Source organism: Chiloscyllium plagiosum, unplaced genomic scaffold, assembly GCF_037043375.1.
Source record: "Chiloscyllium plagiosum isolate Xiang-an unplaced genomic scaffold, Cpla_swu_hap1 HiC_scaffold_4, whole genome shotgun sequence".
Classification (NCBI taxonomy): domain Eukaryota; kingdom Metazoa; phylum Chordata; class Chondrichthyes; order Orectolobiformes; family Hemiscylliidae; genus Chiloscyllium; species Chiloscyllium plagiosum.
Window position 1 is genome coordinate 54632165 of NW_028270142.1, and position 22482 is coordinate 54654646.

The window sequence follows — 22482 nt, forward strand, 5'->3', positions numbered from 1 at the left end:
GCTAGAGAAGTGATTGCTGGGCCTCTTGCTGAGACATTTGAATCGTCGATAGTCGCAGGTGAGGTGCCGGAAGACTGGAGGTTGGCAAACGTGGTGCCGCTGTTCAAGAAGGGCGGTAAAGACAAGCCAGGGAACTATAGACAGGTGAGACTGACCTCGGTGGTGGGCAAGTTGTTGGAGGGAATCCTGAGGGACAGGATAGACATGTATTTGGAAAGGCAAGGACTGATTCGAGATAGTCAACATGGCTTTGTGCATGGGAAATCATGTCTCCCAAATTTGATTGAGTTTTTTGAAGAAGTAACAAAGAAGATTGATGAGGGCAGAGCAGTAGATGTGATCTATATGGACTTCAGTAAGGGATTCGACAAGGTTCACCATGGGAGACTGATTAGCAAGGTCAGATCTCATGGAATACAGGGAGAACTAGCCATTTGGATACAGAACTGGCTCAAAGGTAGAAGATAGAGGGTGGTGGCGGAGGGTTGTTTTTCAGACTGGAGGCCTATGACCAGTGGAGTGCCACAAGGATCGGCGCTGGGCCCTCTACTTTTCGTCATTTACATAAATGATTTGGATGCGAGCATAAGAGGTACAGTTAGTAAGTTTGCAGATGACACCAAAATTGGAGGTGTAATGGACAGCGAAGAGGGTTACCTCAGATTACAACAGGATCTGGACCAGATGGGCCAATGGGCTGAGAAGTGGCAGATGGAGTTTAATTCAGATAAATGTGAGGTGCTGCATTTTGAGAAAGCAAATCTTAGCAGGACTTATACACTTAATGGGAAGGTCCTAGGGAGTGTTGCTAAACAAAGAGACCTTGGAGTGCAGGTTCATAGCTCCTTGAAAGTGGAGTCGCATGTAGATAGGATAGTGAAGAAGGTGTTTGGTATGCTTTCCTTTTTTGGTCAGAGTATTGAATACAGGAGTTGGGAGGTCATGTTGCGGCTGTACAGGACATTGGTCAGGCCACTGTTGGAATATTGCATGCAATTCTGGTCTCCTTCCTATTGGAAAGATGTTGTGAAACTTGAAAGGGTTCAGAAAAGATTTACAAGGATGTTGCCAAGGTTGGAGGATTTGAGTTACAGGGAGAGGCTGAACAGGCTGGGGCTGTTTTCTCTGGAGCGTCGGAGGCTGAGGGGTGACCTTATAGAGGTTTACAAAATTATGAGAGGCATGCATAGGATAAATAGACAAAGTCTTTGCCCTGGGGTTAGGGAGTCCAGAACTAGAGGGCATAGGTTTAGGGTGAGAGGGGAAAGATATACAAGAGACCTAAGGGGCAACCTTTTCACGCAGAGGGTGGTACATGTATGGAATGAGCTGCCAGAGTTTGTAGTGGAGGCTAGTACAATTGCAACATTTAAGAGGCATTTGGATGGTTATATGAATAGGAAGGGTTTGGAGGGATATGGACCGGGTGCTGGCAGGTGGGACTAGATTGGATTGGGATTTCTGGTCGGCATGGACAAGTTGGACTGAAGGGTCTGTTTCCATGCTGTACATCTCTATGACTCTATGACTCTATATGTTCAGGACACCACCCATGCTCTCCACCTCCTCCAAGACTTTCATTTCCTCGGCCCCCAATACCACATCTTCACCATGGACATCCAGTCTCTATACACCTCTATCTATCATGACGAAGGCCTCCAAGCCCTCCATTTCTTACTCTCCTGGCAGCCCCACCAGTACCCCTCCAGTGACACTCTCATTGGCACTATCCCCCACCTTTTCCTCTGCTACACTGATGACTGTATTCGCGCCACCTTGTGCTCCCACGAGGAGGTTGAACAGTTCACCAACTTCACCACCACCCCAATCTTAAGTTCACCTGGACCATCTCAGACACCTCCCTTCTCTTCCTGGACCTCTTCATCTCCATCAGTGGTGACTGACTCAACACAGATATCTTCTACAAACCCAATGACCTCCACAGTTACCTAGACTCCCACCCTGCCTCCTGTGAAAACGCTATCCCTTATTCCCAATTCGTCTGCCTCCACTGCATCTTCCAGTTCCACCACAGAACACACCAGATAGCCTCCTTCTTCAAAGACCACAGTTTCCCCTCCTACATGGTCGATGATGCCCTCCAGCATATCTCATCCACTTCTTGCACCTCCACCCTTGAACCCCACCCCTCCAATTGCAACAAGGACAGAACCCACCCCGGTCCTCACCTTCCTCCATTAACATTGCATCATCCTCTGCCATTTCCGCCACCTACAAACAAACTCCACCACCAGATATATATTTCCCTCCCCACCCCATCCACTTTTCCTAAAGACCATTCCCTCCGCGACTCCCTTGTTAGGTCCACACCCCCACCAACCCACCTTCCCCTCCCGGCACCTTCCCCTGCCACTGCAGGAATTGTAAAACCTGTGCCCACACCTCCCCGATGACCTCCGTCCAAGGTCCCAAAGGAGCCTTCCATAACCATCAGAGTTTTACCTGCACTTCCACACATGTCATTTACTGTATCTGTTGCTCCCGATGTGGCTTCCTCTACAGCGGGGAGACAGGAAGCCTACTTGTAGAGTGCTTCAGAGAACATCTCCGGGACACCCCATCAACCATCCCCATTGCCCCATGGCCGAACACTTCAACTCGCCCTCCCACTCCGCCAAGGACATGCAGGTCCTGAGACTCCTCCATCGCCACTCCATTCCCACTCGATGCCTGGAGGAAGAACACCTCATCTTCCGCCTTGTGACCCTCCAACTGTGTAGTATCAATGTGAGCTTCACGAGTTTCCTCTTTTTCCCTCCCCCCCACCTTACCCCAGTTCCAGCCTTCCAGCTCATGACCTGTCCTACCTGTCCATCTTACTTCCCACCTATCCGCTGCACCCTCCTCTCCAATCTATCACAATTACCTTCACCTCCATCTACCTATCATACTCTCAGTTACCTTCCCCACCCAGCCCCAACCCCCTCCCATTTATCTCCCAGATCCCTCAGCCCACAAGCCTCATTCCTGATTGAGGGCTCTTGCCCGAAACATCGATTCTCCTGCTCCTCGGATGCTGCCTGACCTGCTGTGCTTTTCCAGCACCACATTCTCAACCCAAATTCCCATTTATGTCAGACCAATTTTTAGGAGAAAGTGAGGTCTGCAGATGCTGGAGATCAAAGTTGAAACTTTATTGCTGGAACAGCACAGCAGGTCAGGCAGCATCCAGGGAACAGGAGATTCGACGTTTCGGGCACAGGCCCCTGTGCCAGACCAATTTTTACCCTTAATCAATGTCACAAAATCCATTTTCTGGTCATTACCACTTTGTTGATGGTGGGAGCTTGCTCGGTCACGTCTTAAGTAATGAAAATCACTTCCATTTTTATCTTTGCATGTTTTTGTGTTCCTCTGGTCAAAATGCTGAATTGGCTATAAATTTCTTTGGGAATATCCTGAGAAACATTAGTACTTCCTTTTCTTTACTAAACTTAAACTTGAATGCACAGAACCCCCTCCCTTTTGGAATTCTGGGTCTACTAACCCCAAATGAACTGCAGTGGTTCGAGAAGGCAGTTCAGGATCACCTTTTCAAAGCCAATAAGGAGTAAGCAATATAAACTCAGGCCTAGCCAGTGATACCCACATCGCACGAATGAATTAAAAAAGTAATAATGTAATACATTCTTCTTACTGAACTGTACTAGCTGGGAGTAATTGAACTGTAAAATTACCAAATGTCCAAATATTTGCTTTAAAGTCAATATGATGCTAAAACAAATATTTCACAAAACTCAAGATGTGAGATCATCGTGCAAAGGTAACAGTCAAAGTGACCCTTTGTTATTTAATGCAAAAAGGACCGAGGAAATCGTCCCATGCCCACACCAAAATGGGTCTTCATGCACTGCATCATATGTAACAGTGAAGGAGCAGACTTCTGACAAAATAATCACGGAGGTACCCATCTGCTCCAGAGGCCTTGCCAGCCTGTTAATAAATAAACAGAATGATTAATCCCCTCCAAAGCAATGAGGTCATCTAACTGAACATGATCCATGCTATTCATGCTTGGGAAAGAGTCTGCGACGGATATATTTGGATTTGTGATGATGAGGCAAAAAGCGCAGCTGTAATGGATCTACGCACCCTGGGTGTTAGATTAGACATTCCATCTTATAATGCATTCCTATTTCACCAGTGGTTGCTCTGCAGGAATGCTTCTCTTTTGTGATTATTATTAATTGAGTTCCTACTTTTACTGTTCATCTTAAATGAAAAGCAAGTGTTTATTTTGGCCCAGATAGAATCGTGTGACATGGATTCTGCCAAATCTTTGCAAGAACTATCCAATAATCAGAAGACTGGAGGGCATACGTTTAGGCTGAGAAGGGAAAGATTTAAAAGGGACTCAGAGGGCAACTTTTTCATGCAGAGTGTGATGTGTGTATGGTATGAGGAAGTGCCAGAGGAAGTGGTGGAGGCTGGTACAATTTCACCTTTTAAAAGGCATCTGGATGGGCATATGAATAGGAAAGGTTTAGAGGAATATGGGCAAAATGCTGGAAAATGGGACTAGATTTATCTACAAAATCTGGTCAGCATGGGCGAGTTGGACTGAAGGGACTGTTTCCGTGCTATACTTCTCTATGACTTTATGCCTTGCTGTTCCAAGAGCTCAACAAAAATAATACTGAATGAATAGAGGACCTGCAATTATGCAGCATTTTTCATGGCTTCACCATATCCCAAAGTACTTTATGGGCTGATAAGGTTTGACTTGTGTGAAGTGTAGTCACCATTGTTATGTAGAAAACTAGGTATCTAATTTGTGTACAGTAAACTCCCACAAACAGCAAACTGATAATGAGCAGATAATCTGTTTCTGTGATGATGATTAAGGGGTCAGTAGTGGCCAGAACGCTGATGTATAACTCCCCTGCTGTTCTTTGATATAGGGTCATGGGATGTTTTACGCCAACTTGACATAGCAGACACAATCATAACCTTTTATTAAACAATGCCACCAATGATATAGTTGAATTCCCCCAGTACTGCACTAGAGTATAGTGTTAGAACTTCTCCTTAATTTCTGAACTGGGACTTTAAACAGACGCTAAGGTGTAAGTGAACTTAACTGACTCATAGATGATGATAATGTAATAGAACAAAGACATAAAACAAAGATAGCAGGGTCAACAGGATTATTAACCAAAAATTAGAGCTGCTCACCACAATCCAGGTGTATGTGTTGCAGTAGCAATAGTGAAGAAGAGGGGAACAATTCCATACAAATCCTTGAGCTGTGGCTGAAGATTATTCCATGTACTGTTCTAGATCTTACAGGTGCCTCCTGTTTATAGAAAACAGAGAAGAAAATCATTCTCCCATGTCTCAATTGATAAGAAGTGTCCAGTGTGGAACCAAATCACATAAACAAGATGTGTCTGCCACTGGAGAGTAGTTGCTATAAAGGAGAGTGTGGTTTACTCAGCAACTGCAGATTAAATAGGAACAATAATGAACTAAAGCTCCAGTTCAATCCCTTCTGAAGTGATATTTGGTCTGGGCAAAATTGAATTTGGTTTTTTTGTTACACAGAATTAGGCGGAATTCTGCAACGGATAAAGAGACCTGTTGGTAGGTTTGCTTATACTGCTCATTGATTTCCTCCTACTTCACCTGATCAAAATATCTTTTTATTCCCCTCAATCTCATAGCTTCCTGTTAAATGTATTAATGCTATTTGCCTTAGGCACTCCTTCCAGTTGCAGGTTCTAGATTCTCATCACTTCCTTGTCAGAGTTTCTCCTTATTGGATTATTACTGGCAATCTTACATTTATGCTCTGTAGTTTTTGGGTCCCTACATTCTCTCCTGGAAGGCAGCTCTCAAGGACAACTAGGGAGGGACAATAAATGCTGGCCAGTCAGCAACACCCACATTCCACAAAATGAATAAATAAAAAAAAAGTGTACCCTTATTTAACCCATTCATAATTCTAAAGCCCTCTATCCAATCACCACTCTGTCTAGTATTTTCAACAGAAAAATGTCCCAGCAATTCCAGTCCTCCCTGATAGTTTTCTTTCTCGTTTTGTTGTTTTGATCTTGATGCAATCATTTGGCAATTGTACAAGGAGCTGGAGGTACAACAGCAGGCACCTTTGGAACTAAATGGCAGGATAGACACTTTTTAAAGGATGAGATAAAAAGGGAAAGTGAGTAAGAAAATTAGAGACTACAATATACTGAGAAGGTGAATGGGTTATATTCACAGACACTGACCTCTAGTGGACATCAGACATATTATAACCAGAAAATTTCTGGGAATAAATGAAATAAACTTTAGAACAATTTCATAGAGTTAAAAATTTGACTAACTAAATTATTAGTTCAAGTTCATTGTGAAGCCTGTTGAAGGTTGATTGGTGTTCCACTTTGTATAACTGGAATTTGGTGTGCTGCAATTCTGATATTTCTGGTAGTTTTCTATTTCTAGGAGAAAGTGAGGACTGCAGATGCTGGAGATCAGAGTCGAGAGTGTGGTGCTGGAAAAGCACAGCAGGTCAGGCAGCATCTGAGGAGCAGGAGAATCGATGTTTCAGGGGCTGAGAAATAAATAGGAGGGGGGTGGGGCTGGGGGGAGGTAGCTGGGAAAGCGATAGGTGGATGAAGATGGGGGAGAAGGTGATAGGTCAGAGGGGGCAGTGATGGACAGGTCCGGAGGGCGGTGCCGAGTTGGACGCTTGGGACTGGGATAATGTGGGAAGAGGGGAAATGAGGAAGCTGTTGAAATCCACATTTGTCCCGTGCGATTGCAGGGTTCCGAGGTGGGACATGAGGCATTCCTCCTCCAGGCGTCGATGGTAATGGATTGGTGGTGGAGGAGGCCCAGGACCTGCATGTCCTTGTGGAATGGGAGGGGGAGTTAAAGTGTTCAGCCACGGGGCAGTGGGGTTGTTGGGTGCGGGTGTCCCAGAGATGTTCTCTGAAACAATCTGCAAGAAGGCGTTCTGTCTCCCCAATGTAGAGGAGACCACACTGGGTGCAACGGATGCAGTAGATGACATTAGTCGAGGTACAGGTGAATTTCTGACAGATGTGGAAAAATCCCTTGGGAACCTGGACGGAGGTGAGGGGAGTGGTGTGGGCGCAGGTTTTGCAGTTCCTGTGGTGGTTGGGAAAGGTGCCAGGAGTGGGGATTTGGCTAGTGGGGGTGTGTGAACCTGACGAGGGAGTCATGGAGGGAATTGTCTTTTCTATTTCAGTGTAGATTATAGCTTCCATCTACCCCTTACAATGGTGACAAGGTAGTGGGACCAGAGGGCGAAAGTGGTCAGACTGCAAGCTTCCACCCTTTGTTTAGCTGCTGTTGGATGTAGCATTATAAAATGAGCCTTCACCACTGCTAATGATGTGGCATTAGCGACAGACCACTTATTAGTCCAACAGGAAGAGGCTCTTATCTTAAACAAGATGTAGTTTATTGCATAGTAGCAATTAGGTACAAGTTACCTTAATATGATAGACAGTGATGACAAGGAAGACCCAGATGGTAGATTTCACTCCTTCGAGACTGTAAGTTCTTCCCCTTCCAAATGTGTATGTCACTGTCATAGTGGATGGAGCTTAAATCACTCCTCAGCATTAACTCGTTCACGTCCTTACACATTTATACAACTCTTTCCCCAAGCCTTTTTTTCAATTGTTAATATATTATACAGTTTTGCATATAATTACTTTAACTACTACACTATCTCCCTCCACACCCTTTCAGACCCTCTGACTTCACAAATTCAGCCTGTCTAGAGATTTCACTGTTCTTCCAGAATGCATTCTCTTCAGAATTGGAAGTTTGGTTGATCTCTGGCTTGAAGGCTGCTGATTCTGATTTAGTGTGAGGTTGGAGGTGGCACTTTTGTTGCGTCTTTCCTGACACAATGCTTTTATTGGCATTTATGGGGATCACGGAACAAGGTAAATTTCTTGACTGTGTCCTGAATTTCAGGCATGGGTTGGGCCAACTCAGTGGTGCCTTCCCCAGAGTTGTATGAATCCTATCTTCAATATATGTGAGCAGATTTTCATACTTAACCTGCTGGTCGATGTGTGCTGAAGTGTGCAGACTATTTAATTTAACTTGTTGATTAATTTAGACATTTAGGCATTTTATTTTATGTTCAGTGATTGCATGATTGATGAAACCACCATATCCATTTAGAACATGGAACACAGAACAATACAACGCAGTACAGGCCCTTCGGCCCTCAATGATGCGCTAACCTGTGAACTATTCTCAGCTTGTCCCCCTACACTATCCCATCATCATCCATGTGCTTATCCAAGGATTGTTTAAATCTCCCGAAAGTGGCTGAGTTAACTACATTGGTAGGCAGGGCACTCAACGCCCTTACCACTCTCTGCGTAAAGAATCTGCCTCTGACATCTGTCTTAAATCTATCATCCCTCAATTTGTAGTTATGCCCCCTCATACAAGCAGACGTCATCATCCTAGGAAAGAGACTTTCACTGTCTTACCATATCTAATCCTCTGATCATCTTGTATGTCTCTATCAAATCCTCTCTTAGCCTTCTTCTTTCCAATGAGAACAGACCCAATGCGCTCAGCTTTTCCTCATAAGACCTTCCCTCCAGACCAGGCAACATCCTGGTAAATCTCCTCTACACCTTTTCCAATGTTTCCACATCCTTCCCGAAATATGGCGACCAGAACTGTACACAATATTCCAAGTGTGGCCGCACTAGCATTTTGTATAGTTGCAGCATAACATTGCAGCTCCAGAACTCAATCCCTCAACCTAACACACCGTATGCCTTCTTAACAGCACTATCAACTTGGGTGGCAACATTCAGGGATCTAAGTACATGGACTCCAAGATCCCTCTGCACATCCACACTATCAAGAATCTTTCCATTGACCCAGTACTCTACCTTCCTGTTATTCTTCCCAAAGTGAGTCACTTCATATTTAGCTGCATTGAACTCCATTTGCCACCTCTCAGCTCAATTCTGCAGTTTATCCAAGTCCCGCTGCTACCTGTAACAATCTTCCAAACTGTCCACTACTCCACTGACTTTAGCATCATCTGCAAATTTACTAATCCATCCACCTATGCCTGTGTCTAAGTCATTTATAAAAATGACAAACAGCAGTGGCCCCAAAACAGGTCCTTGTGGCACACCACTAGTAACCAGACTCCAGGCTGAATATTTTCCATCAACCGCCACTCGCTGCTTTCTTTCAGAAAGCCTGTTTCTAATCCAAACCGCTAAATCACCCTCAATCCCATGCCTCTGCATTTTCTTCAACAGCCTACCATGTGGAACCTTATCAAAGGCTTTACTGAAGTCCATGTATACCACGTCAACTGCCCTACCCTCATCCACATGCTTGGTCACCTTCTCAAAAAACTTAATGAGGTTTGTGAGACACGACCTGCCCTTGATGAAACCATGTTGACTATCTGAAATCAAATTGTTGCTTGCTAGATGATTATAAATCCTATCTCTTATAATCCTTTCCAAAACCTTTCCAAAACAGAAGTTAGGCTCACTGGTCTCTAATTACCTGAGTCATCTCTACTGCCCTTGAACAAGGGCACAACATTTGCAATCCTCCAGTCCTCTGGTACTAAACCTGTAGACAATGATGACTCAAATATCAAAGCCAAAGGCTCTGCTATCTCCTCCCTAGCTTCCCAAAGAATCCTCGGATAAATCCCATCCGACCCAGGGGACTTGTCTACTTTCACTCCTTTTAGAATTGATAACACCTGTTCGTAACTAACCTCGATCCTTTCTAAGCTAATATCTTGTATCTCATTTTTCTCCTCTACAATATTCTCCTTTTCCTGAGTGAAAACCAATGAGAAATGTTCATTTAGTACCTTTCCAATCTCCACAGGGTCCATACTCAACTTCCCACTTCTGTCTTTGATTGGCCCTATTCCTACCCTAGTCATCCTTTTATTCCTCACATACCTATAGAAAGCTTTAGGGTTCTCCTTTATTCTACCTGCTAGGACTGCTCATCTCCTCTCTTTGCTCTTCTTAACTCTCTCTTTAAATCCTTCCTAGCTGATCTGTAACTCCCTATCGCCTCATCTAAACTGTCTTGTCTCATCGTCACATAAGCCTCCTTTATCCGCTTAACAAGAGATGCAATTTCTTTAGTAAACCACGGTTCCCTTACCTTATCACTTCCTCCCTGTCTGACAGGGAACACACCTATCAAGGACATGCAATATCTGTTCCTTAAACCAGCTCCACATTTCCATTGTCTGCATCCCCTGCATTTTGCTACCCCATTCTATACATCCTAATTCTTGCCTAATCGCATTATAATTGCCCTTTCCCCATTGATAACTCTTGACCTGTGGCATTTACCTATCCCTTTCCATCGCTAAACTAAACCTAACTGAATTATGGTCACTCTCTCCAACGTACTCACCTACAACTAAATCAAACATCTGGCCTGGTTCATTACCAAGCACCAGATCCAGTGTTGCCTACCCTCTTGTCGGCCCTTCGACATACTGTCAGGAAATCCTCCTGTACCACATTGGATAAAAACTAATCCATCCGATGCACTAGAATTACAGCTTTTCCAGTCAATGTTGGGGAAGTTAAAGTCCCCAAAATGACCACCCTTTCCTTTCACTCCTACCCAGAATCATTTTGCCAATCCTGTCCTCCACCTCCCTGAAACTCTGCGGAGGCCTATAAAAAACTCCAAGCAGTGTGACCTCTCCTCTGCAGTTTCTAACCTCAGCCCATACCACCTCAGTAGACGAGTCCTCGTCAAAAGTTCTTTCAGCCACTGTTATATTGTCCTTGATTAATAAGGCCACACCTTCCCTTCTTTTACCACCTTTTAAAGAAAGATCTAAACTCTGGAACCTGCAACATCCATTCCTCACCCTGCTCTATCCATGTCTCTGAAATGGCCACAACATCGAAGTCACAGGTACCTACCCATGCTGCAAGCTCACCTACCTTATTCCGGATACTTCTGGCGTTGAAGTAGACACACTTCAAACCAGCTTGCTGTCTGCCAGCACGTTCCTGTGACCGTGTCCTCCCTACTCTCATCCTCCTGTGCGCTGCAACTATAGTTGCAGTTTCCCATCCCACTGCTGAGCTAGTTTAAACCCACCCGAATAGCACCAGCAAATTTCCCACCCAGGATATTAGTACCCCTCTGGTTCAAGTGAAGACCGTCCTGTTTGTACAAGTTCCACCTTCCCCAGATTGAACCCCAATTATCCAAGTACCTGAATCCGTCCCTCCTACACCATCCTTGCAGCCACATGTTCAGCTGATATCACTCCCTATTCCTTGCCTCGCTATCACCTGGCACGCGTAACAAACCAGAGATGATAACTCTGTTTGTTCTAGCTCTCCGTTTCCACCCTAGCTTACTGAAATCCTGCCTTACATCCCTATCCCTCTTTCTACCTATATCGTTGGTACCTATATGGACTATGACTTGGAGCTGGTCACCCTCTCCCTTCAGGACCTCAAAGATACGATTCAAGATATCATGGACCCTGGCACCTGGGAGGCAATACACCAACCATAAGTCTCGTTCATTCCTAACAAACCTTCTATCTGAACCTCTAACAATTGAGTCCTCAATGACTAATACTCTCCTGCTTTCCCTCCTTCCCTTCTGTGCAACAGGGACAGGCTCTGTGCCAGAGACCTGGGCCCCACTACATACCCCTGGTAAGTAGTCTCCCCAGCAGTATCCAAAACGGTATACATATTTTTCAGGGAAACGACCACAGGGGATCCCTCCACTGACTGTTTTCTCCCCCTTCGAACAGTCACTCAGCTTTCTTTGTCCCAAGGAGTAACTACTTCTCTGTAACTCTTTTGTATCACAGCCTCTGCCTCCTGAATGATGCAAAGTTCATCCAGCTCCTGCTCCAGTTCCCTAACACGTTCTTGGAGAAGCGAGAGTTGGGTGCACTTCCTGCAGATGTACTTGGATGGGAAACTAATGGTGTCCCTCACCTCAAACATCATGCAGGAGGAACATTCCTCTCCCAGCACTGCCATCCCTGCTAGTCCCCTTATAAGAAAGTAAAAAAAGAAGAGACGCTTACCTGATGTATCCCTGGTCTTTAAGGTGAGAGGAATAGGTTGGGTGGGAGGCCCTACAAAGGTAGAGTCTCAGGTTTAGAAGCTCAATCATACTTCTTGAGCTTTGTTTCTTGTTTGATGTGATCATTGTATCTGCCAATGACTATTCCTTTTTTAAAGAATATTCTGTTTGAACTGTGTTTCCTTGGTATCCAAAGTCCGAATTGAATCTGTCATCACTTTTTGTTCAAACCTTGTTATACTTTGATTTATATCAGTTGAAGATTCATCAATGGAACCCAAGTGGAATACTCCACTCATTGGCTATGCCATAATTTGTGTTTCCTTGCAAATGTTGCAGACCCTTGCAATATGAGCTCGCTTCAGTGTTGATCAAAGTGGAAAAAGCATTCTTCCCAATCCAGCGTTGTCTCAGGTTTCCATGTTTTTGACTGAACGAAACAAATTTTTAGTACAAACATAGCTAATATCAATGAATTCTGTCTTCTGCTTCAGTTCTGGTTTTGGTAAGATTCAGGCTGTGGTGTTTAAAGCTCATTGCTTTGTATGGATTGAATTGCTCCGTAACATGTTTATCTTTGAATAACACAGGGATTGTTCTAAATCAGACTGTTGCTTGGCTTAAAACAATCAAGCGATGTATAAGGATTTGTAATTAGACAAGCTTAAGCAATCACTTCACTCTGACATTAATAATTAGCTCTGCACTAATGAGTTATGCTTTGCTTCAGAAGAATTGTTGATGATATTTAATAAGAAATAAAGTGAGGATATTTTACATTAAACATTTAACAGTGATTGAAAACACAGCTCTTTTTAACATCACTATAATGTGAAACATGACCTCTGCAGTTTAGACCCGCTAGGAAAAAAAAATCTGAAGCTTCTCGAATTATTTAGAGAGTGTGGATACCCGTCTGGAGAGGTCAGGTACCATTTCAAATATAATCCTGGGGTTCCTTTTGGGGAGGATAGGTACTCATTTTTCAAGATCAGGAGCCTTTTAGGTGAGGCAAGGTGTTCCTTCGGAGGAGTGAGTTGCTGATTTGGTGAAGGAGGTTCCCTTTGGGAAAAGTATGTTGGTCTTTGGGACAAGTAAAATGTCATTTAGAATCCTTAAAATAGATATGAATGTGTGTAAAAACTATTTAAACATATTAGAAATGTCCAACCATCAGCCTGTCAACGGAAGTTGTTAAGAAGAGTCAACAAACTGTCAAGGTCATTAAAACTGCTGCCCTTTAAATATTAAACAATGTTTGTAGTGTTAAGAAAATCAATACTTACTTTATCACATTGTCAACTTATCAACTTAAGCGTAAGAACTATCATTACTGGATGAGTGGTACATAACTTATTTCACGACCTTTATTATCACAGTGGGTGCCTTTCAATTCACTATTATTTCTTCCAGGTTGGATTTATGGAGCCCGGATTATCTAAACTCTGCCCCGAGAGTGAACATTCAGGTCCTTCTCTTCTGTTCTTCCTGCCCCTCCCTTCTCTACAGAGACCCTTAGATTTCTATCTGCCTTCAGTTCTGGTTTTGACCTCCTGGTATGTTAACTTTGTTTCTAACTACAGATTGAAGTGATTTATAGCTTTTAATTAACTTCAGAGATCAGGAGTATTTCCCTGATAACTTTTGTCTGCTGAGTTCATATTAATTCATCCCGCAAGTGTTTAGTTTTGTATTTATAAGATTGACTTAAGCATTCCACAGGGGAAGAAGCTGCTGAGAGAGTTACTTTCCTCCAAACTGCCCGCTTAGTTTTAATAAGCCACATTATAATGTTCCAGATATTTGAAGTGTCTGGGATAACTCTTTACAGAATATATTCATCCCCACTTAAGGAGTTTACAGGGAGGAGGATTTTTTTCAGTTGTAACAGAAAAACTTAAGTGAGATGATTTACTAATTACACAATTTTATTAATGCAAACTAATGAGCAAAACATTTTAAATGAAAAGTTGTATAGTTATGCTAAAAATGATCAGAAGATGTGATACCAAATCTAATAGATTCCAGTTTGTTATTACCGGTAATAACCATTCAGCAATATCTAAGAATATCTCAGAATATAGATAAAAATCATATAGCGCCAAGTTTATTTGGAAGTATTAGGTTTTGGAGCGCTGCTCCATCATCAGGTAGCTGTGGAGCAGGATCATAAGACACAGAATTTACAGCAAAAGATCACAGGGTCATGCAACTGAGACGATATATTGAACAAACCTAGATCATTGTTAAGTCTTTCATCTTTTAGAATGAGTTGCAAGTTTTGGTTCATTAATATGTAAGTTCTGGCATGTCACTGTGGTCTTTTGCTATAAATTCTGTGTCTTATGATCCTGCTCCACAGCTATCAGATGACGGAGCAGCGCTAGTGCTTCCAAATAAACCTGTTGGTCTATAACCAAGTGTTGTGTGGGTTTTAACTTTTTCCACCCCAGTCCAACATCGGCACCTCCACCTCCATATCAGAATATAGAGTCATACAGCTCAGAAACTGACCCTTCAATCTAACTCATCTGCACTGACTGGACATCCCAATCTCACCTCATTCCATTTGCCAGCACTTGGCCCAGATCCCTCTAAATTGTTCCTATTCGTTTACCTATCCAGGTGTCTTTTAAATGTTGCAATTTATACCCAGCTCCACCACATCCTCTGGAAGCTCGTTCCATGCATGCACCAATCTATGTGAAAAAGTTGTCCCTTTTAAATCGTTCCCTCTCATCTTAAACCCATGCCCTCTAGTTTTGGACTCCATCATCTTAGGAAAAAGACCTTGGCTACTCACCATTTCCATGCCCCACATGATTTAATAAACCTCAAAGGTCACCCCACAGCTTCCGATGCTCCAGCCTCTTCAATCTCTCCCTCTAATTCATTCTCTCTAGTCCCAGAAACATCCTTGTAAATCTTTTCTGTACTCTCTCAAATTTAACAACATCCTTCCTATAGAAGGATGACCAGAATTGTACGCAGTATTCTAAAAGTGGTCTCACCAATGCCCTGTACAGCTGAACATGACATCCCAACTCCTATACTCAATGTTCTGACTAATGAAGGCAAGTGTGCCAAATGCCTTCTTACCCTGATAACCTGCACCCCAGGTCTCTTTTTTCAGCAACATTTCCCAGGATTCTACTATTACCTGGCTTGCCTTACCAAAATGCAGCACATTTGCAGCCCATCTGATCAAATCCCATTATACTCTGAGATAATCTCCTTCACTGTCTACTACACTACCTATTTTGGTGTTATTTGTAAACTTACTAATCATACCTCCTATATTCATATCCAAATCATTTATATAAATGATGTAAAGCAGTGGACCCAGCACCGATTCATGTGACACATTGCTCGTCAGAGGCCTCCAGTCTGAAAAACAAACCTCCACTAACACCCTCTGTCTCCTACTTTCAAGCCAATTGGCTAGTTCCCCTTGGATTCCATGTGATCTAACCGTACTAACCGGTCTACCATGTGGAACCTTGCTGAATGCTTTGCTGAAGTCCACACAGACAAAGTTTACTACTCTGCCTTCATCAATCTACTTTTGTCTCCTCTTCAAAAAACTCAATCAAGTTAGTGAGGCACGATTTCCCATGCATAAAGCCATGTTGATTATCCCTAATGAGTCCTTGCCTTTCGAAATGCTGTAAATCCTGTCCATCAGAATCCCCTCCAACAACTTACCCACTGATGTAATGTTCACCAGTCTGTAATTCTCTAGATTTTCCTTACAGACTTTCTTAAATAATGGCACTACATTAGCCAAGCTCCAGTTTTCCAGCACTTCACCCATGGCAACCCATAACATAAATATCTCAGCAAAGGGCCTAGCAATCTCTTTCCTAAGTTCCCACAAAGTTCTGGGAAACACCTGATTAGGTCCAAAGCACAGAACACCCATGAACATTTAAAGCCAGGTTTACCTCAAAGTCCTGATGCATAAGACATTTTCTCCCAGTAGGAGAAAATTATTTTCTCCCTGTACTGTATAATACTATTTCTTAATTATTTGGTGAAGATTTCTTCATGAAGTTGTGAAGTTCCATATGAAGTTTGTTTATCTAGTGAATTTGTTTGGGTGTTTTGCACTCTTAGACACGTATTCCTTCCATCTGTCCCTTATTCTTTCAACCCTATAAGGGTGAGGGTAAATGTAAAGTAATGGGTTGGGGAATGGGTTTGGGTGGGATACTCTTTGGAGGATCGGTGTGGACTTGTTGGGCCAAATAGTCTGTTCCAACATTGTAGGGAATCTAATTTCTAAAATCCTTTGTTAAAGGTTTATCAGTAAAACTGTCTTGTTTCTCTGTATTTATGAGTGTTGTTGTACTCTGATTTATAGTAGTATATTCGAGATAAGGACTTTTGCCATCTCTTATCAGTTGGATGCATCTTGTATTTTTTGTTTAATTAAAATTTAATTTGCACACTTAGGTGTGATGTTGCTTTGTCTCTTTCCAGTGATTTTCTGTGACTGAACATATTATTTCTACAATTTTGTTGTCTGGTGAGTACTAATACAATAACTGAAATAACTGCATATATTTATCATCTCCATGTCTCCTTCAACGCATATCCTAATTTCAAAGTGTACTTTTCAAGATTTGGGAGCTATGGACACCAAAAGCATACTAGAACTTCAAGCCAGCAAGGGGGCAGAGTTGAGTGTAATGGCCATCACTGAGGAGAAGGTGCTGGGGAAGCAAAAAGGTCAGTGAGTGGATAAAACACTTGGACTGGATGGACAACAACCGGGAGGTCTGAGGGAGATAGCTGAGGAGATTGTGGAGGCTTTAGTAATGATCTTTCAGGAACCAGAGGAGTCAGGGAGGGTCCCAGAGGAATGGAAAATGGCTAACCCAATACCTCTGTTCAAGAAAGGAGGAGTCGAGGGTGCATTGCTGGGAAAGGCAGCATCTGAGGAGCAGGAGAATCGACATGTTGGACATAAGCCCTTTGTCAGGAATGAGGCTTGTGGCCCGGGGACTGAGAGATAAATGGGGGGTGGTGGGTTTGGGGGGAAGGTAGTTGAGAAAGTGATAGGTGGATGAAGGCGAGGAAGAAGGTGATAGGTCAGGGGGAGAGTGATGGACAGGTCAGGAGGACGGTGCAGAGTTGGAGGCTTGGGACTGGGATAATGTGGGGGAGGGGAAATGAGGAAACTGTTGACATCCACATTGATCCTGTGTGGTTGCAGGGTCCCAAGGCAGAAAATGAGATGTTCTTCTTCCAGGCGTCGGTGGTAATGATTTGGCGGTGGATGAGGCCCAGGACCTGCATGTCCTTTATGTAGTGGGAAGAGGAGTTGACGTGTTCAGCCACGGGGCAGTGGGGTTGGTGGGTGCGGGTGTCCCAGGGATGTTCTCTGAAATGGTCGGCAAGAAGGCGTCCTGTCTCCCCGCTGTAGAGGAGATCACATTGGTAGAGGTGCAGGTGAATTTCTGATGGATGTGGAAGGATCCCTTGGGACCTTGGATGGAGATGAGGGGAGAGGTGTGGGTGCAGGTTTTGCACTTCCTGTGGTGGCAGGGAAAGGTGCCAGGAGTGGGGTGTGGGCTGGTGGTGGGCTGAGGACCTGACGAGGGATTTGTGGAGGGAATGGTCTCTCAGGAACACTGAAAGGGATGAGGAGGGAAATATATCTTTGGTGGTGGGGTCAGTTTGGAGGTGGCAGAAGTGGCGGAGGATGATGCGAAGTATGTAGAGGTTGGTGGAGTGCAAGGTGAGGAGCAGGGGCATTCTGTCCTTGTTGCGTTGGGAGGGATGGGGTTCAAGGGTGGTGATGTGTGAAGTGGAGGAGATGCGCTGGAGGGCATCGTCAACCACGTGGAGAGGGAAGTTGCTATCTTGGAAGAAGGAGGCCATCTGGGACTTTGAGGTGGAATTGGTCATACTGGGAACAGATGTGGTGGAGGCGGAGCAATTGGGAATAAGGGATGGCGTTTTACAGGAGGTAGGGTGGGAGGAGGTGTAGTCTAGGTAGCTGTGGGAGTCAGTGGGCTTGCAGTAGATGTCTGTGGTTAGTCAGTCACCAGGGACGGTGATGGAGAGGTCCAGGGAGGGGAGGGAGGTGTCCGAGATGGTCAACATGAATTTGAGATTAGGGTGGAAGGTGTTGGTAAAGTTGAAGAACTGTTCAACCTCCTCATTGGAGCACGAGATGGCACCAATACAGTCATTGGTGTAGCGGAGGAACAGGAGTGGGTTGGTGCCAGTGTAACTGTGGAAGATGGCTTGTTCCACGAACCCAACAAAAAGGCAGGCATAGCTGGATCCCATGCAGGTGCCCATGGCTACCACTTTGGTTTGGAGGAAGTGGGACGATTGAAAAGAGAAGTTGTTGAGGGTGAGGACCAGTTCAGCTAGGCAGAGGAGGATGTTGGTGGAAGGGTACTGGTTGGGATGGTATGAGAGGAAAAAACGGAGGTCTTGGAGACCTTTGCTGTGGCAGATCGATATATACAGGGACTGGATGTCCATGGTGAAGATGAGGCATTGGGGGCCGGGGAAACGAAAATCTTGGAGGAGGTGAAGGGCATGGGTGGTGTCACAAATGTAGGTGGGGAGTTCCTGGACTGAGGGGGAGCAGGACAGTGTTGTGATAGGAAGAGATGAGTTCAATAAAGGAGGGTAGAATATGGGAAATTATAGGCTCGTTAGCCTGACCTCCATCAATAGTAAGATTTTAGAGTCCATTATTAAGGATGAGATTGTAGCAAGAGAGTGGGGTTGAGAAACATATTAGCCATGATTGAATTGTGAACAGATTTGAATGGCTTAATTCTGCTCCTATATCTTATTGCCTTATGGTCCTCCCATCTTTAAAGGTTAACTCTTACATGAGTATTTATCTTTAAATGTTTTCAATATTTATTGCATCATACCTAATTATTTAAGCTTATTTATCAATCAAACCTATATTTCTAACAAGATATCATTACAAAATGCTACCTGACTTGCTATGTATTTCCAGCATTGTTTATTTTTTTCTTCAGGTTTCAACCATCTGCATTATTTTGCTTTTGAAATGACCTCCTTTAATTTTGTTGGCGTTGTTTTGATTTGGAAAAATCAAAAACACGATTGTGTTTTCTGATTCTAATCACACCTTTAAAAGTGAGAGTTCTTTCTCCTCGCATGTCGTGAACTAGTTCACCTCCATGAAATTGCCTAAGGTAATATTGCTAGTTAACTCCTGTCCTTCTTCATAAGTGCTTGATTAATTGAGGTAGAGGTGGAATGCCAAATGCAGTCATTGCTGTTCAATGGATTGCAGCATCCATTTAAAGAGCAATTTAATTTTTGGCAGTCAAAAATTGTGCAGACTTCAGATCAGCAAAATGGGTATGATATGACACATTGAGACAACTGGATAACTTTTTTAAAGCTTAACCTGGATTCAAGATGAATTTTGCAACTACAAGGTAAACATGGGTCTCTTGTCAGGCTTACAGTGTAAAGATGATTGAAGAGAACAGTTTTTGCCCCAGGTTGTAGGATTTGCGACAACTTTATGTCTACTACAATGTACTTGGAAGATAATTTCTAAACAACTTGGCCATGACATTTTTACATACTTTTGAAACAACTGGGACTGGCTCAGAATTAGGGACATTACCACTGTCCCACAAGAGACTTTACAGCATACTTTGAACTGTTTGAGTCTTAACTTTCAACAGTTTTCAACCCTTTCCTTGGGAAGACAGAAACTTGCAAATTGCATGGATATCGGGATGGATTGCTAATTATTGACAGCCAGAGAACCATCATGCACTGTATGCCCTCGCCTTCGAGTCAAAATGAGAAGAAAGACCAAGGATACATGCAAAGCAGACTTTGGGCTGGAAATGTTTGGGGCCATTTTTTCAATCGACAAAAAGCTTTCTCCATCTGGGAGGTCCTCAACAGTGCCTGTCTGCTCATGGACATTGTGTACCAATGTCTCCGGGTGTTAGGGCTGTCAGAATGTGCACAACACTCATCTGTGTGGCCAGTCCATGTCCCTCCTTGGATGCTTGCAATTTCAATATGTCACAGGAAGGACAATCTGTATGATCTACGAAACAGGCTCCTACAGCTTCTATTCATCAAAGAAGATACAACAATTATGAGGTTGTAGCTACTCATAGATCTGGTTTACTCTTCATGAAACAATTTGGTTTTGAAGCAAGGAGTAATGGCAAATGGAGGTTAGAAAAGAATACTTCCACACAAGTAAAGTAATATACTCAAAGAGGATAGACTTAGTTTGACAATCTGAGTACAGTTCTCTTTTTTTTGTCCTGAACTCCTATTAATAAGACCGTAAAATGCAGTATCAGAAGCAGGTGACTCAGAACATTGAATAGCTGAGCAGACTCAATGAGATCACCACTGATCGTATAATCCTCAAATCCACTACCCTGCATCTCCCCTGCCTTTTAATTACAGGCGAAGACCAGAACTATCCAGCTGAGAAGAAATGGAAAAAGATCCTTATCACATGAATACCATTTTTGATTGGTACTATCTGGATTCTGAATTACTTTTCTTTTTAGGATGTGAGGATCATCAACAAGGCAGCATTTATTGCCCATTCCTAATTGCCTTTGAACTGAATGATTTGCTTAGATATTGTAGAAAGCTGCTTTGAGTCAATCACATTGCTCTAGATCTAGAGCTAGACTAGGTAATGGAGGAAGATTTCCAACCTTAACAGGTAAGGTTCAAAATTCCAATCAATAATAGCCTCATGGTCACTATTACTTTGGTGAACTTTCAAATCCAGAACAATTAATTAAAGTCCACATGTTGCCAGAAATGGATTTTATCAATGATTTCAGGAGGAAAGGAGGAGGACACGCCCCTATGTACTTCAGTGGAGCTGAGGTGGAGAGGGTCGAGAGCGTCAAGTTCCCAAGAGTGACAATAGCCAACAATCTGTCCTGGACCTGCTATGAAAGGCTTTTGCCCGAAACGTCGATTTTATTGTTCCTCGGATGCTGCCTGAACTGCTGTGCTCTTTCAGCACCATTAATCCAGAATCTGGTTTCCAGCATCTGCAGTCATTGTTTTTACCATGTAGCTGTGACAGTCAAGAAGGCACAACAATGCCCCCTTTCCTCAGCTGGCTTAAGAAATTCGGCATGCCCATAAGGACCTTAATAACTTTTACAGATGCACCATAGAAAGCATCCATCCGGATGCACAATGGCCTGGTATGGCAACTGCTTTAAGAAATTACAGAAGGTTGTGAATACAGCCCAGACCATCACAGAAGCCAACCTCCCACCCATAGATTCCATTTATACTTCTCATTGCTGCAGAAAGGTTAACAACATCATCAAAGAGCCCTCCCACCTGAGAGCTCTCTTCCAACATCTTCTGTCAGGCAGAAGATACAGAAGCTTGAAAACATGCACCAAGGACAGCTTCTTCCTTGCTGGTATTAGGCTGCTGAATGGACCTGTCTAACTTCAAATAATGTTGGTCTTGCTAATGTTAACCTTGCTCTGTCTAAGCCTTTGATGATCTGGGTCCTTCTGTTGATGATGCCTAAGGGAGAGACAACAGAACGAGGACATGCCACAACCCAAAGGACTAGCCACACTACCATACATCAAGAACATCTCTGAAATGACAGCCAGACTACTGCGACCACTAGGACTTATAACAGCACACAAACCAACAGCCACTCTCAGACAACAACTCACCAAAACGAAGGACCCGATACCCAGCATGAGCAAAACTAATGTAGTGTACAAAATCCCATGCAAGGACTGCACAAAACACTATATAGGACAAACAGGAAGACAGCTAACAATCCACATCCACGAACATCATCTAGCCACGAAACGACACGACCAGCTATCCCTAGTAGCCACACACGCAGACGACAAGCAACACGAATTTGACTGGGACAACACTACCATTATAGGGCAAGCCAAACAAAGAACAGCCAGAGAATTCCTAGAAGCATGGCACTCATCCACAAACTCCATCAACAAACACATAGACCTGGACCCAATATACCGGCCACTACAGCGGACAGCTGAAACTGACAACCGGAAGCGGCAGGGACAGGCCACTATAAATGCCGGAGGAAACACCACAGAAGCGCTTCACAGGAGGTTCCCAAGCACTGAGGATGTCACCTAGACAGGGGACGAAACGTTTGCAACAAAAACTTCCAGCTCGGCGAACAGAACCACAGCAACGAGCACCCGAGCTACAGATCTTCTCACAAACTTTGAATCTGATGATCTGTATGTCCTTGTTTGCTATGATCTGCCTGTACTGCTCACAAATCAAAAGTTTTCACTGTGCTTAGGACATGTGACAACAATAAATCAAATCAAATTTTAATCCATGTCCCTAGAGCATTAG

General features: G+C 43.6%; 1 long non-coding RNA gene across 1 annotated transcript in view; it reads left to right on the plus strand.

The window, feature by feature from the left end:
• LOC122549581 (uncharacterized) overlaps positions 1–22482 on the plus strand; it is a 57297-nt gene that overhangs the window by 6454 nt on the left and 28361 nt on the right. The window contains exons 2-3 of the long non-coding RNA XR_006311591.2: positions 13510–13652; positions 16579–16624. This is a non-coding gene — a long non-coding RNA (uncharacterized LOC122549581). The remainder of the gene's footprint in view (positions 1–13509; positions 13653–16578; positions 16625–22482) is intronic.